This window comes from Triticum dicoccoides, chromosome 4B (assembly GCF_002162155.2).
Source record: "Triticum dicoccoides isolate Atlit2015 ecotype Zavitan chromosome 4B, WEW_v2.0, whole genome shotgun sequence".
Taxonomy (NCBI): Eukaryota; Viridiplantae; Streptophyta; class Magnoliopsida; order Poales; family Poaceae; genus Triticum; species Triticum dicoccoides.
In genome coordinates, this window is record NC_041387.1 from 664,089,505 (window position 1) to 664,105,802 (window position 16,298).

Here is a 16,298-nt window from a genome sequence, read left to right on the forward strand (position 1 = left end):
CAATCGATACAAGCGGAATCCCAAATACCCACCTGCCACAGATGTGTCCAATCAAGTCACGTCCACGACTCATGTTTGTGTCTGATCACCGTCCTCTTCGTCCCGGCATTCTGAAATTTCTCAAAGGATTGAAAATCTCCAAAATTTCTAGATGCACATACGTGGCCATCCTACTTGGAGATGCATAGCAACAAGGGGAAGAGTATGTCTACATACCCTCGTAGATCGTAAGCGGAAGCGTTTGACAACGCAGTCGATGTAGTCGAACTTCTTCTAGCTTCGACCGATCAAGTACCGAACATATGACACCTTCGGGTTGTGCCGTATCTTCAGTATTGTCACCGTTAATGCGGCGACGTCCCTTGCCTTCTTGATCCAGCAAGACATCGAGGTAGTAGATGAGTTCCGTCAGCACGATGGCATGGTGACGGTGATGGTGAAGTGATCCTCGCAGGGCTTCGCCTAAGCACTACGAAAATATGACCAGGGTGTAAACGGTGGAGGGGGCGCCGCACACGGCTAGGCAATTGCCTGGTGTGTGCTAGGGGCATCCCCCACATATATATAGGTGGGAGGGGGAGGGGAGAGGCTAGGAGGCGCCCCAAGTAGTACCGAATCCTACTTGGGCTCCTCCCAAGCCGCCCCCTGCCATATATATCGGAGGGGGGAGGAAAGAGGAGGAGGGGGAAGGAAGGGAGAATCATATTCCCTTTCTTTCCTTTCCTCCTTCCCAACTCCTTCTCCACCTTGGCCAGCCCATATGGGGGGCGCACTGATACGTCTCCAACGTATCTATAACTTTTTATTGTTCCATGCTATTATATTATTTGTTTTGGATGTTTTATATGCATTAATATGCTATATTATATTATTTTTGGGACTAACCTATTAACCTAGAGCCCAGTGTCAGTTTCTGTTTTTTTGCCTGTTTTAGAGTTTCGCAGAAAAGGAATACCAAACAGAGTCCAAACTGAATAAAACTTTCGTGATGATCTTTCTTGGACCAGAAGCAAACCAGGAGACTTGAAGATGAAGTCGGAGGAGCCATGAGGCGGCCACAAGGGTGGAGGGCGCGCCCCTGCCTTGTGGGCCCCTCGTGGGTCTCCTGACCTAATTCTTTTGCCCATATATACTCTTATACCCCAAAACCATCAGGGGGAGCCACGAAAACACTTTCCCACCGCCGCAACCTTCTGTACCCGTGAGATCCCATCTAGGGACCTTTTTCGGCATCTTGCCGAAGGGGGATTCGATCATGGAGGGCTTCTACATCAACACCATTGCCCTTCCGATGAAGCATGAGTAGTTTACCACAGACCTACGGTCCATAGCTAGTAGCTAGATGGCTTCTTCTCTCTCTTTGATTCTCAATACCATGTTCTCCTCGATGTTCTTGGAGATCTATTCGATGTAATACTCTTTTGCGGTGTGTTTGCCGAGATCTGATGAATTGTGGATTTATGATCAGATTATCTATGAATATTATTTGAATTTTCTCTGAATTCTTGTATGCATGATTTGATATCTTTGTAAGTCTCTTTGAATTATCTGTTTAGTTTGGCCTACTAGATTGGTTTTTCTTGCAATGGTAGAAGTGCTTAGATTTGGGTTCAATCCTGCGGTGTCCTTTCCTAGTGACAGTAGGGGCAGCAAGGCACGTATTGTATTGTTGCCATCAAGGATAAAAATGTGAGGTTTTCATCATATTGCTTGAGTTAATTCCTATACATCATGTCATCTTACTTAATGTGTTACTCCATTCTTTATGAACTTAATACTCTAGATACATGCTAGATAGCGGTCGATGTGTGGAGTAATAGTAGTACATATGCAGAATCGTTTCGGTCTATTTGACACGGACGTGATGCCAATGTTCATGATCATTTCCTTAGGTATCATCATAATTATGCGCTCTTCTATCAACTACTCAGTAGTAATTTGTTCACCCACCATATTATTTGCTATCTTGAGAGAAGCCACTAGTGAAACCTATGGCCCCCGGGTCTCTTCTCCATCATATTAGTTCTCTTTTCCATCATATTAGTTCTCTTTTCCATCATATAAGTTCTATTTTCCATCTTATTAGTTTTTGATCTACTATTTTGCAATCTTTTATTTTCCTATCTATAAACCAAAAATACCAAAAATATTTACTCTACCGTTTATCTATCTCTATCAGATCTCACTTTCGCAAGTAACCATGAAGGATTGACAACCCCTTTATCGCATTCGGTGCAAATTTGTTTAATTGTTTGTGCAGGTATTCGGTGACTTGTGCATTATCTCCTACTAGATTGATACCTTGGTTCTCAAACTGAGGGAAATACTTACTCTACTTTGCTGCATCACCATTTCCTCTTCAAGGGAAAAACCAACGCAAGCTCAAGAGGTAGCATGAAGAATTTCTAGCGCCGTTGTCGGGGAGATCTACGCCAAGTCAAGCCATAACAAGTACCCATCATAAACTCTCATCTCTTGCATTACATTATTCGCCATTCATCTCTTGTTTTCCGCTCCCCCACTTCTAAAACGATTTTCGAAAAGATTTTCCTTTTCTTCGCCCCTCTTCCGTTCGTCCTCTTCCCTTGCTTTTTTGTGTGCTCGTGTGTTGGATTGCTTGCTTTCTCATGATGGCTCAAGATAATACCAAATTGTGTGACTTTTCCAACACCAACAACAATGATTTTATTAGTACTCCGATTGCTCCCACTACTAATGCTGAATCTTGTGAAATTAATGCCGCTTTGCTGAATCTTGTTATGAAAGATCTATTTTCTGGCCTTCCTAGTGAAGATGCCGCATCCCATCTAAACAACTTCGTTGATTTGTGTGATATGCAAAAGAAGAAAGATGTGGATAATGATATTTTTAGATGAAGCTATTTCCGTTTTCGCTTAGAGCTCGTGCTAAAACTTGGTTTTCATCTTTGCCTAAAAATAGTATTGATTCGTGGAACAAGTGTAAAGATGCTTTCATCTCTAAGTATTTTCCTCCCGCTAAGATCATCTCCCTTAGGAACGATATTATGAATTTTAAGCAACTTGATCATGAACATGTTGCACAATCTTGGGAGAGGATGAAATTGATGATTCAAAATTGCCATACTCATGGTTTGAACTTGTAGATGATTATACAAATATTTTATGCCAGATTGAATTTTGCTTCTAGAAATTTTTTAGATTCGACCGCGGGAGGCACTTTTATGGAAATTACTTTAGGAGAGGCCTCTAAACTCCTAGATAATATTATGGCTAATTATTCTCAATGGAACACCGTAAGATCCACTAGTAAAAAAGTGCATGTGGTTGAAGAGATTAATGTTTTGAGTGGAAAGATGGATGAACCTATGAAATTATTTGCTAGTAAGAGTGCTTCTTTTGATCCTAATGATATGCCTTTGTCCACTTTGATTGAGAATAATAATGAATCTATGGACGTGAATTTTGTTGGTAGGAACAATTTTGGTAATAACGCGTATAGAGGTAATTTTAATCCTAGGCTGTTTCCTAGTAATTCCTCTAATAATTATGGTAACTCCTACAACAATTCTTTTGGCAATTTTAATAAGATGCCCTCTTATTTTGATATTAGTGTTAAAGAATTTATGAGTTCGCAAAAGAATTTCAATGCTTTGATTTAAGAAAAATTTCTCAAGATTGATGATTTGGCTAGGAACGTGGATAGAATTTCTCTTGATGTTGATTCTTTGAAACTTAGATCTATTCCACCTAAGCATGATATCAATGAGTCTCTCAAAGCTATGAGAATTTCCATTGACGAGTGTAAAGAAAGAACCGCTAAGATGCATGCTAAAAAAGATCGGTTTATAAAAGCGAGTTCTTCTAGTTTTCATGAGAATAATGATGAAGATCTAAAAGTGATTGATGTGACTCCTATTGAATCTTTGTTTTCCAATATAAATCTTGATAAAGATGGGGCTGCAGATAAGTCAACTTTAGTTAAAAGGCGTCCCAATGATTTAGAGTTTTTAGATCTAGATGCAAAAATTGATAAAAGTGGGATTGGAGAGGTCAAGACTTTAAGTACAATGAACCCACTCTTTTGGATTTCAAGGAATTTAGTTATGATATTTTTTCTTTAATAAATTGCATTTCCTTGTTGCAATCCATGTTGAATTCTCCTCATGCTTATAATCAAAACAAAGCTTTTACTAAACATGTTATTGATGCTATGATGCAATCTTTTGAAGAAAAGCTTGAATTGGAGGTTTCTATCCCTAGAAAACTTTATGATGAGTGGGAACCTACTATTAAGATTAAGATTAAAGATTATGAGTGCCATGCTTTGTGTGCTAGCGTTTCCACGATTCCAAAAACTTCATGTGATGTGTTAGGTTTCCGTGAATTTGATGATTGTTCTTCAAATTTGCATCTTGCGGATTCCACTATTAAGAAACCTATGGGAATGATTAATGATGTTCTTATTTATTGCAAATAGGAATTATGTGCCCATAGATTTCATTGTTCTTGATATAGATTGCAATCCTACATGTCCTATTATTCTTGGTAGACCTTTCCTTAGAACGATTGGTGCAATTATTTATATGAAAGAAGGAAACATTAGATTCCAATTTCCGTTAAGGAAGGGCATGGAACACTTCCTTAGAAATAAAATTAAATTGCCATATGAATCTATTATGAGAGCCACTTATGGATTGCATACCAAAGATGACAATACCTCGTGTTTTATGCCTAGATAAGGGCATTAAACGACAGCGCTTGTTGGGAGGCAACCCAATTTTATTTTTGTTCTTTGCTTTTTGCTCCTGTTTAGTAATAAATAATTCATCTAGCCTTTGGTTAGATGTGGTTTTGTGTTTAGTTAGTGTTTGTGCCAAGTTAAACCTTTAGGATAGCTTACGGTGATAGTTGTGTTGATCCTGCTGAAAAATAGAAACTTTTGCGCCTAGTAAATAATTTCCAGAATTTTATTGAAACATGCTTTTGATCTTATTCTTTTTGCACTGGATTGGTGCACAAATTGCTCAGGTTGTCCTAATTTTTCAGAATTTTTGGAGTTACATAAGTATTCGAGAGTTACAGATTGCTACAGACTGTTCTATTTTTGACAAGTTCTGTTTTCTATATGTTGTTTGCTTATTTTGATGGATCTATGGGTAGTACCGGGGGTATGAACCATGGAAAAGTTGGAATATAGTAGATATTACACCAATATAAATAAATAATGAGTTCACAACAATACCATAAACTGGTGATTTTTTTTCTTATACTAACGGAGCTTATGAGATTTTCTGTTGAGTTTTGTGTTGTGAAGTTTTCAAGTTTTGGGTAAGGATTTGATGGACTATGGAATAAGGAGTGGGAAGAGCCTAAGCTTAGGGATACCCAAGGCACCCCAAGGTAATATTCAAGGAAACCAAAAGCCTAAGATTGGGGATGCCAAGAAAGGCATCCCCTCTTTTGTCTTCGTCTTTCAGTAACTTTACTTGAGGCTATATTTTTATTCACCACATGATATATGTTTTGCTTGGAGTGTCTTGTATGATTTAAGTGTTTGACTTTTAGTTTCCCACAATCATCCTTTATGTACAAACCTTTTGAGAGGGACATGCATGAATCGTGATTTATTAGAATACTCTATGTGCTTCACTTATATCTTTTGAGCTAGGCAATTTTGTTCTAGTGCTTCACTTATATCTTTTTAGAGCAAGCTGGTGGTTTTATTTTATAGAAATTATTGAACTCTAATGCTTCACTTATATTATTTTGAGATTCTTTAAACAGCATGGTAATTTTCTTTGGTTATAAATTTAGTCCTAATATGATAGGCATCCAAGAGGGATATAATAAAAACTTTCATATAAAGTGCATTGAATACTATGAGAAGTTTGATTCTTTATGAAGGAAATATGCCCTATAGGCAATAATAAAGTTATTATTTATTTCCTTATTTCATGATAAATGTTTATTATTCATGCTAGAATTGTATTAACCGGAAACTTAGTACATGTGTGAATACATAGATAAAACATATTGTCCCTAGTATGCCTCTACTTGACTAGCTCGTTTATCAAAGATGGTTATGTTTCCTAACCATAGACATGTGTTGTCATTTGATGAACGGGATCACATCATTAGGAGAATGATGTGATGGACATGACCCATATGTTAGCTTAGCATTATGATCGTGTCAGTTTCATTGCTACTGCTTTCTTCATGACTTATACAAGTTTCTCAGACTATGAGATTATGCAACTCCCGAATACCGGAGGAACACTTTGTGTGCTACCAAAGTCAAAACGTAAAAGGGTGATTATAAAGGTGCTCTACAGGTGTCTCCGAAGGTGTTTGTTGGGTTGGCATAGATCGAGATTAGGATTTGTCACTCCGTGTTTCGGAGAGGTATCTCTGGGCCCTCTCAGTAATACTCATGACTATAAGCCTTGCAAGCATTGTGACTAATGAGTTAGGGAAACGAGTAAAGAGACTTGCCGGTAACGAGATTGAACTAGGTATTGAGATACCGATGATCAAATCTCGGGCAAGTAACGTACCGACGACAAAGGGAACAACGTTTGTTGTTATGCGATTTGACCGATAAAGATCTTCGTAGAATATGTCGGAACCAATATGAGCATCCAGGTTCCGCTATTGGTTATTGACCCAAGACGTGTCTCGGTCATGTCTACATAGTTCTCGAACCCGTAGGGTCCGCACGCTTAACGTTCTATGACGATTGGTATTATGAGTTTATGTGTTTTGATGTACCGAAGGTAGTTTGGAGTTCCGGATGTGTTCACAGACATGACGAGGAGTCTCAAAATGGTCGAGACATAAATATTAATATATTGGACGACTATGTTTGGACATCGGAATGGTTCCGGATGAGTTCGGGCATTTACCGGAGTACCCCGGGGGGGGGGGGTTACCGGAACCCCCCGGGGAGTGTATGGGCCTTATTGGGATTTAGTGGGAGAGAGGAGGAGGAGGCTAGGTGGAGGGCGCCCCCCTAAGCCCAATCCTAATTGGGTGGGGGGCCGGCCCCCCTTTCCTTCCCTCTCTCTCCCCCTTCCTTCCTCTCCTACTCCAACTTGGGAAGGGGGAATCCTACTCCCGCTAGGAGTAGGACTCCCCCCTTGGGCGCACCATAGAGGGCCGACCCTCCCCCTCCTCCACTCCTTTATATACGGGGGAGGGGGCACCCCTTAGACACACAAGTTGACAATTGTTTTAGCCTTTTGCGATGCCCCCTCCATGGTTACACACCTCGGTCATATCGTCGTAGTGCTTAGTCAAAGCCCTGCGCCGGTAACTTCAACATCACCATCACCATGCCATCATGCTGACGAAACTCTCCCTCGGCCTCAACTGGATCAAGAGTACGAGGGACGTCTCCGAGCTAAATGTGTGCTGAATGCGGAGGTGCCGTACGTTCGATGCTTGGATCCGTTGGATCGCGAAGACGTTCGACTACATCAATCGCGTCAACTAAATGCTTCCGCTTTCGGTCTACGAGGGTTCGTGGACACACTCTCCCCTCTCGTTGCTATGCATCACATAGATAGATCTTGCGTGATCGTAGGAATTTTTTTTAAATTACCACGTTCCCCAATAGTGGCATCCGAGTCAGGCTATGCGTAGATGTTATATGCACGAGTAGAACACAAAGAGTTATGGGCAATAATAGTCATACTGCTTACCAACATGTCATACTTTGATTCGGCGGTATTGTTGGATGAAGCGGATCAGACCGACATTACGCGTACGCTTACGCGAGACTGGTTCTACCGACGTGCTTTGCACATAGGTGGCTGGTGAGTGTCTGTTTCTCCAACTTTAGTTGAATCGAGTGTGGCTACGCCCGGTCCTTGTTGAAGGTTAAAACAACACACTTGACGAAAAATCGTTGTGGTTTTGATGCGTAGGTAAGAACAGTTCTTGCTAGAAGCCCGTAGCAGCCACGTAAAACTTGCAACAACAAAGTAGAGGACGTCTAACTTGTTTTTGCAGGGCTTGCTGTGATGTGATATGGTCAAGGCATGATGTGATATAAATTGTTGTATGAGATGATCATGTTTTGTAACAAAGTTATCGACAACTGGCAGGAGCCATATGGTTGTTGGTTTATTGTATGCAATGCAATTGCCATGTAATTGTTTTACTTTATCACTAAGCGATAGCGATAGTCGTAGTAACAATAGTTGGCGAGACGACAACGATGCTACAATGGAGATCAATGTGACGTTGGAGATCATGATGATGCTTCGGTGATGGAGATCATGAGCACAAGATGATGATGGCCATATCATGTCACATATTTTGATTGCATGTGATGTTTATCCTTTATGCATCTTATTTTGCTTAGAATGTCGGTAGCATTATAAGATGATCCCTTACTAAATTTCAAGGTACAAGTGTTCTCCCTGAGTATGCACCGTTGCTACAGTTCGTCGTGTCGAGACACCACGTGATGATCGGGTGTGATAAGCTCTACGTTCACATACAACGGGTGCAAGCCAGTTTTGCACACGCAGAATACTCGGGTTAAACTTGACGAGCCTAGCATATGCAGATATGGCCTCGGAATACTGAGACCGAAAGGTCGAGCGTGAATCATATAATAGATGTGATCAACATAGTGATGCTCACCATTGAAAACTACTCCATCTCACGTGATGATCAGACATGGTTTAGTTGATTTGGATCACGTGATCACTTAGATGATTAGAGGGATAGACAGATATCTATCTAAGTGGGATTTCTTAAGTAATATGATTAATTGAACTTTAATTTATCATGAACTTAGTCCTGATAGTATTTTGCAAATTATGACGTAGATCAATAGCTCACATTATAGCTTCCCTATGTTTTTATATGTTCCTAGAGAAAACTATGTTGAAAGATTATAGTAGCAATGATGTGGACTGGGTCCGTAATCTGAGGTTTATCCTCATTGCTGCACAGAAGAATTATGTCCTTGATGCACCGCTAGGTGACAGGCCTATTGCAGGAGCAGATGCAAACGTTATGAACGTTTGGCTAGCTCAATATGATGACTACTTGATAGTTTAGTGCACCATGCTTTATGACTTAGAATCGGGACTTCAAAAACATTTTGAACATCATGGACCATATGAGATGTTCCAGGAATTGAAGTTAATATTTCAAGCAAATACCCGAGTTGAGAGATATGAAGTCTCAAACAAGTTCTATAGCTAAAAGATGGAGGAGAATAGCTCAAGCAGTGAGCATGTGATCAGATTGTCTGGGTACTACAATCGCTTGAATCAAGTGGGAGCTAATCTTCCAGATAAGACAGTGATTGACAAAGTTCTCTAGTCACCATCACTAAGTTACTAGAACTTCGTGATGAACTATAGTATGCAAGGGATGCCGAAAACGATTCCCGAGCTCTTCGTGATGCTAAAATCAACAAAGGTAGAAATCAAGAAAAAGCATCAAGTGTTGATGATTAAACAAGATCACTAGTTTCAAGAAAAGGGCAAAGGGAAAGAAAGGAAACTTCAAGAAGATTGGCAACCAAGTTGTCACTCCTGTGAAGAAGCCCAAAGCTGGACTAAAGCCTGAAACTGAGTGCTTCTACTGCAAAGGAAATGGTCACTGGAAACGGAAATGCCCCGAATATTTGGTGGATAAGAAGGATGGCAAAGTGAAAAAGGGTATATTTGATATACAGGTTATTGATGTGTACCTTAATAGTATTTACAGTAGCACCTGGGTATTTGATACTTGTTCGGTTGCTAAGATTAGTAACTCGAAACAGGAGTTATAGAATAAACAAAGACTAGTTGAGGGTGAAGTGACGATGCGTGTTGGAAGTGGTTCCAAGATTGATATGATCATCATCGCACACTCCCTATACTTTCGAGATTAGTGTTGAACCTAAATAAATGTTATTTGGTGTTTGCGTAGAGCATAAATATGATTAGATCATGTTTATTGCGATACGATTATTCATCTAAGATAGAGAATAATTGTTATTCTGTTTACATGAATAAAACCTTCTATGGTCATACACCCAATGTTGATGGTTTATTGAATCTTGATCATAGTGATACACATATTCATAATATTGACGCCAAAAGATGCAAAGTTGATGATGGTAGTGCAACATATTTGTGGCATTGCCGTTTGGGTCATATCGGTGTGAAGCACATGAAGAAACTCCATAAAGATGGCCTTTTGGAATCACTTGATTATGAATCATTTGATGCTTGCGAACCATGCCTTATGGGCAAGATGACTAAAACTCCGTTCTCCGGAACAATGGAATGAGCTAGTGACTTATTGGAAATAATACATACCGATGTATGCGGTCCAATGAGTGTTGATGCTCGTGGCGGGTACCATTATTTTCTAACCTTCACAGATGATTTGAGCAGATATGGGTATATCTACTTAATGAAACACAAGTCTGAAACATTTGAAAAGTTCAAAGAATTTTAGAGTGAAGTGGAGAATCATCGTAACAAGAAAATAAAGTTTTTACGACCTGATCGTAGAGGAGAATATTTGAGTTACGAGTTTGGCCTTCATTTTAAACAATGTGGAATAGTTTCACAGCTCACGCCACCTGGAACACCACAGCGTAATGGTGTGTCCGAACGTCGTAACCGCACTTTATTGGATATGGTGCGATCTATGATGTCTCTTACCGATTTACCACTATAGTTTTGGGGTTATGCATTAGAGACAGCTACATTCATGTTAAACATGGCACCATTGAAATCCGTTGAGACGACGCCTTATGAACTGTGGTTTGTCAAGAAACCAAAGTTGTCATTTCTTAAAGTTTGGGGCTGCGATGCTTATGTGAAAAAGCTTCAACCTGATAAGCTCGAACCCAAATCGGAAAAGTGTATCTTCATAGGATACCCAAAGGAAACTGTTGGGTACACCTTCTATCACAGATCCGAAGGGAAGATATTCGTTGCTAAGAATGGATCCTTTCTAGAGAAGGAGTTTCTCTCGAAAGAAGTGAGTGGGAGGAAAGTAGAGCGTGATGAGGTAATTGTACCTTCTCCCGAATTGGAAAGTAGTTCATCACAGAAATTAGTTCCAGTGATTCCTACACCAATTAGTGAGGAAGCTAATGATGATGATCATGATCATGAAACTTCAGATCAAGTTACTACACGACCTCATAGGTCTTCCAGAGTATGGTCTGCACCAAAGTGGAACGATAATCCTATTCTGGAAGTTATGTTACTAGACCATGATGAACCTACGAACTATGAGGAAGCGATGATGAGCCCAAATTCCGCGAAATGGGTTGAGGCCATGAAATCTGAGATGGGATCCATGTATGAGAACAAAGTGTGGACTTCGGTGGACTTGCCTGATGATCGGCAAGCCATATTAAATAAATGGATCTTCAAGAGGAAGACCAACACTGATAGTAGTGTTACTATCTACAAAGCTCGACTTGTCGCAAAAAGGTTTTTGACAAGTTCAAGGTGTTGAATACAATGAGATTTTCTCAACTGTAGCGATGTTTAAATCCGTCTGAATCATGTTAGCAGTTGCCATATTTTATGAAATCTGGCAAATGGATGTCAAAACTGCATTCCTTAGATGAATATTTCTTAAAAAAGAGTTGTATATGATGCAACCAGAAGGTTTTTTCAATCCTAAAGGTACTAACAAGGTGTGAAGCTCCAGTAATCCATCTATGGACTGGTGCAAGCATCTCGGAGTTGGAATATATGCTTTGATGAGTTGATCAAAGCATATATTTTTATAAAGACTTGTGGTGAAGCCTGTATTTACTAGAAAGTGAGTGGGAGCACTACAACCTTTCTGATAAGTATATGTGAATGACATATTGTTGATCCGAAATGATGTAGAATTTTCTAGAAAGCATAAAGGAGAGTTTGAAAGAAATTTTTCAAAGAAAGACCTCAGTGAAGTTGCTTATATATTAGGCATCAAGATCTATAGAGATAGATCAAGACGCTTGATAAGATTTTTCAATGAATACATACCTTGACAAGTTTTTTGAAAGGGTCCAAAATGAATCAATCAAAGAAGAAGTTCTTGCCTGTATTACAAGGTGTAAAGTTGAGTAAGACTCAAAGCCCGACTGTGGCAGAAGATAGAAAAAGAATGAAAGTCATTCCCTATGCCTCAGTCATAGGTTCTATAAAGTATGCTATGTTGTGAACCAGACCTATTGTGTACCTTGCCATGAGTTTGGCAAGGGGGTACAATAGTAATCTAAGAGTAGATCACTGGATAGCGGTCAAAATTATCCTTAGTGAGGACTAAGGAAATGTTTCTCGGTTATGGGGGTGATAAAGAGTTCGTCGTAAAGAGTTACGTCGATGCAAGCTTTTACACCGATCTAGATGACTCTAAGTCTGAATCTGGATACATATTGAAAGTGGGAGCTATTAGCTAGAGTAGCTCCATGCAGAGCATTGTAAACATAGAATATTTGCAAAAAAACATACATCTTTGAATGCGACAACCCGTTGACTAAACTTCTCTCATGAGCAAAACATGATCACACCTTAGTACTCTTTGGGTGTTAATCACATAGCGATGTGAACTATATTATTGACTCTAGTAAACCATTTGGGTGTTGGTCACATGGCGATGTGAACTATGGGTATTAATCACATACATATGTGAACTATTGGTGTTAAATCACATGGCGATGTGGACTAGATTATTGACTCTAGTGCAAGTGGGAGACAGAAGGAAATATGCCCTATAGTTAATAATAAAGTTATTATTTATTTCCTTATTTCATGATAAATGTTTATTATTCATGCTAGAATTTTATTAACCGGAAACTTAGTACATGTGTGAATACATAGACAAAACATATTGTCCCTAGTATGCCTCTACTTGACTAGCTCGTTTATCAAAGATGGTTATGTTTCCTAACCATAGACATGTGTTTTCATTTGATGAACGAGATCACATCATTAGGAGAATGATGTGATGGACATGACCCATCCGTTAGCTTAGCATTATGATCATGTCAGTTTCATTGCTACTGCTTTCTTCATGACTTATACTAGTTCCTCAGACTATGAGATTATGCAACTCCAGAATACCGGAGGAACACTTTGTGTGCTACCAAGCCTCACAACATAAAAGGGTGATTATAAAGGTGCTCTACATGTGTCTCCGAAGGTGTTTGTTGGGTTGGCATAGATCGAGATTAGGATTTGTCACTCTGTGTTTCGGAGAGGTATCTCTGGGCCCTCTCGGTAATACTCATCACTATAAGCCTTGCAAGCATTGTGAATAATGAGTTAGTTGCGGGATGAAGTATTACGGAATGAGTAAAGAGACTTGCCAGTAACGAGATTGAACTAGGTATTGAGATACTGACGATCGAATCTCAGACAAGTAACATACCGATGACAAAGGGAACAACGTATGTTGCTATGCGGTTTGACCGATAAAGATCTTCGTAGAATATGTAGGAACCAATATGAGCATCCAGGTTCCACTATTGGTTATTGACCCAAGACGTGTCTCATTCATGTCTACATAGTTCTCGAACCCATAGGGTCCGCACGCTTAACGTTCGATGACGATTGGTATTATGAGTTTATGTGTTTTGATGTACCGAAGGTATTTCGGAGTTCCGGATGTGATCACGGACATGACGAGGAGTCTCAAAATGGTCGAGACATAAAGATTGATACATTGGACGACTATGTTTGGACATCAGAATGGTTCTGGCATTTACCGGAGTACCGGGGGGTTACCGGAACCCCCCGGGGAGTGTATGGGCCTTATTGGGCTTTAGTGGGAGAGAGGAGGAGGCGGCCAGGTGGAGGGCGCGCCCCCAAGCCCAATCCGAATTGGGTGGGCCCCCCTTCCTTCCCTCTCTCTCCTGCTTCCTTCCTCTCCTACTCCAACTTGGGAAGGGGGAATCCTACTCCCGCTGGGAGTAGGACTCCCCCCTTGGGCGCGCCATAGAGGGCCGGCCCTCCCCCTCCTCCACTCCTTTATATACCGGGGAGGGGGAACCCCTTAGACACACAAGTTAGCAATTGTTTTAGCTGTCTGCGGTGCCCCCCTCCACAGTTACACACCTCCGTCATATCGTCGTAGTGCTTAGGCGAAACCCTGCGCTGGTAACTTCATCATCACCGTCACCACGCCGTCGTGCTAACAAAACTCTCCGTCGGACTCAACTGGCTCAAGAGTACGAGGGACGTCTCCGAGCTGAACATGTTTTGAATGCGGAGGTGCCGTACTTTAGGTGCTTGGATCGGTTGGATCGCGAAGACGTTCGACTACATCAACCGCGTGAACTAAATGCTTCCACTTTCAGTCTACGAGAGTACGTGGACACACTCTCCCCTCTCGTTGCTATGCATCACATAGATAACTCTTGCGTGATTATAGGATTTTTTTTTGAAATTACCACATTCCCCAACACTTTATGATTGTTTTGAGATATGAAGATGGTGATATTAGAGTCATGCTAGTAAGTAATTGTGAATTTGCAAAATACTTGTGTTGAGGTTTGTGATTCCCATAGCATGCACGTATGGTGAACCTTATGTAACGAAGTTGGAGCATGAGGTATTTATTGATTGTCTTCCTTATGAGTGGCGGTCCCCCTATGAGCATGCGCGCAGTACTTCATTTCGATGACTAATAGATTTTTGTAATAAGTATGTGAGTTCTTTATGACTAATGTTGAATCCATGAATTATACGCACTCTCACCCTTCCACCATTGCTAGCCTCTCTTGTGCCATGCAACTTTCGCCGGTACCATACACCCACCATATACCTTCCTCAAAACAACCACCATACCTACCTATTATGGCATTTACATAGCCATTCCGAGATATATTGCCATGCAACTTTCCACCGTTCCATTTATAATGACACGCTTCATCATTGTCATATTGCTTTACATGATCATGTAGTTGACATTGTATTTGTGGCAAAGCCACCTTTCATAATTCTTTCATACATGTCACTCTTGATTCATTGCACATCCCGGTACACCGCCGGAAGCATTCACATAGAGTCATATTTTTGTTCTAAGCATCGAGTTGTAATTTTTCGAGTTGTAAGTAAATAGAAGTGTGATGATCATCAGAGCATTGTCTCAGGCGAGGAAAAAAAAGAGGCCAAAGAAGCCAAAATAAAAAAGGAGGCCAAAGAAGCAAAGAAAAAGTGAAAAGAAAAATGAGAGAAAAAGAGAGAAGGGGCAATGTTACTATCTTTTTCCACACTTGTGCTTAAAAGTAGCACCATGATCTTCATGATAGAGAGTCTATTATTTTGTCACTTTCATATACTAGTGGGAATTTTTCATTATAGAACTTGGCTTGTATATTCCAATGATGGACTTCCTCAAATCGCCCTAGGTCTTCATAAGCAAGCAAGTTGGATGCACACCCACTTAGTTTTTTTTGAGCTTTCATAAACTTATAGTTCTAGTGCATCCGTTGCATGGCAATCCCTACTCACTCACATTTATATCTATCGATGGGAATCTCCATAGCCCGTTGATGCCTAGTTGATGTGAGACTATCTCCCTCTTTTTGTCTACTCCACAACCACCATATTCTGTTCCACCATCGTGTTATATCCATGGCCCAGCTCATGTATTGCGTGAAAGTTGAAAAAGTTTGAGAATATCAAAATTATGAAACAATTGCTTGGCTTGTCATCAGGGTTTTGCATGATTTAAGTATTGTGTGATGAAGATGGAGCATAGCCAGACTACATGATTTTGTAGGGATAAGCTTTCTTTGGCGATGTTATTTTGAGAAGACATAATTGCCTTGTTAGTATGCTTGAAGTATTATTGTTTTTATGTCAATATTAAACTTTTGTTTTTAATCTTATGGGTCTGAACATTCATGCTACAATAAAGAGAATTACATGGATAAATATGTTAGGTAGCATTCCACATCAAAAATTCTGTTTTTATCATTTACCTACTCGAGGATGAGCATGAATTAAGCTTGGGGATGCTTGATACGTCTCCAATGTATCTATAATTTTTTTATTGTTCCATGCTATTATATTATCTGTTTTGGATGTTTTATATGCATTAATATGCTATTTTATATTATTTTTGGGACTAACCTATTAACCTAGAGCCCAGTGCTAGGTTTTGTGTTTTGCCTGTTTTAGAGTTTCGCAGAAAAGGAATACCAAACGGAGTCCAAACGACATAAAACTTTTGCGATGATCTTTCTTGGACCAGAAGCAAACCGGGAGACTTGGATATGAAGTCGGAGGAGCCACGAGGCAGCCACAAGTATGGAGGGTGCGCCCAGGGGGGTAGGGCGCGCCCCCTGCC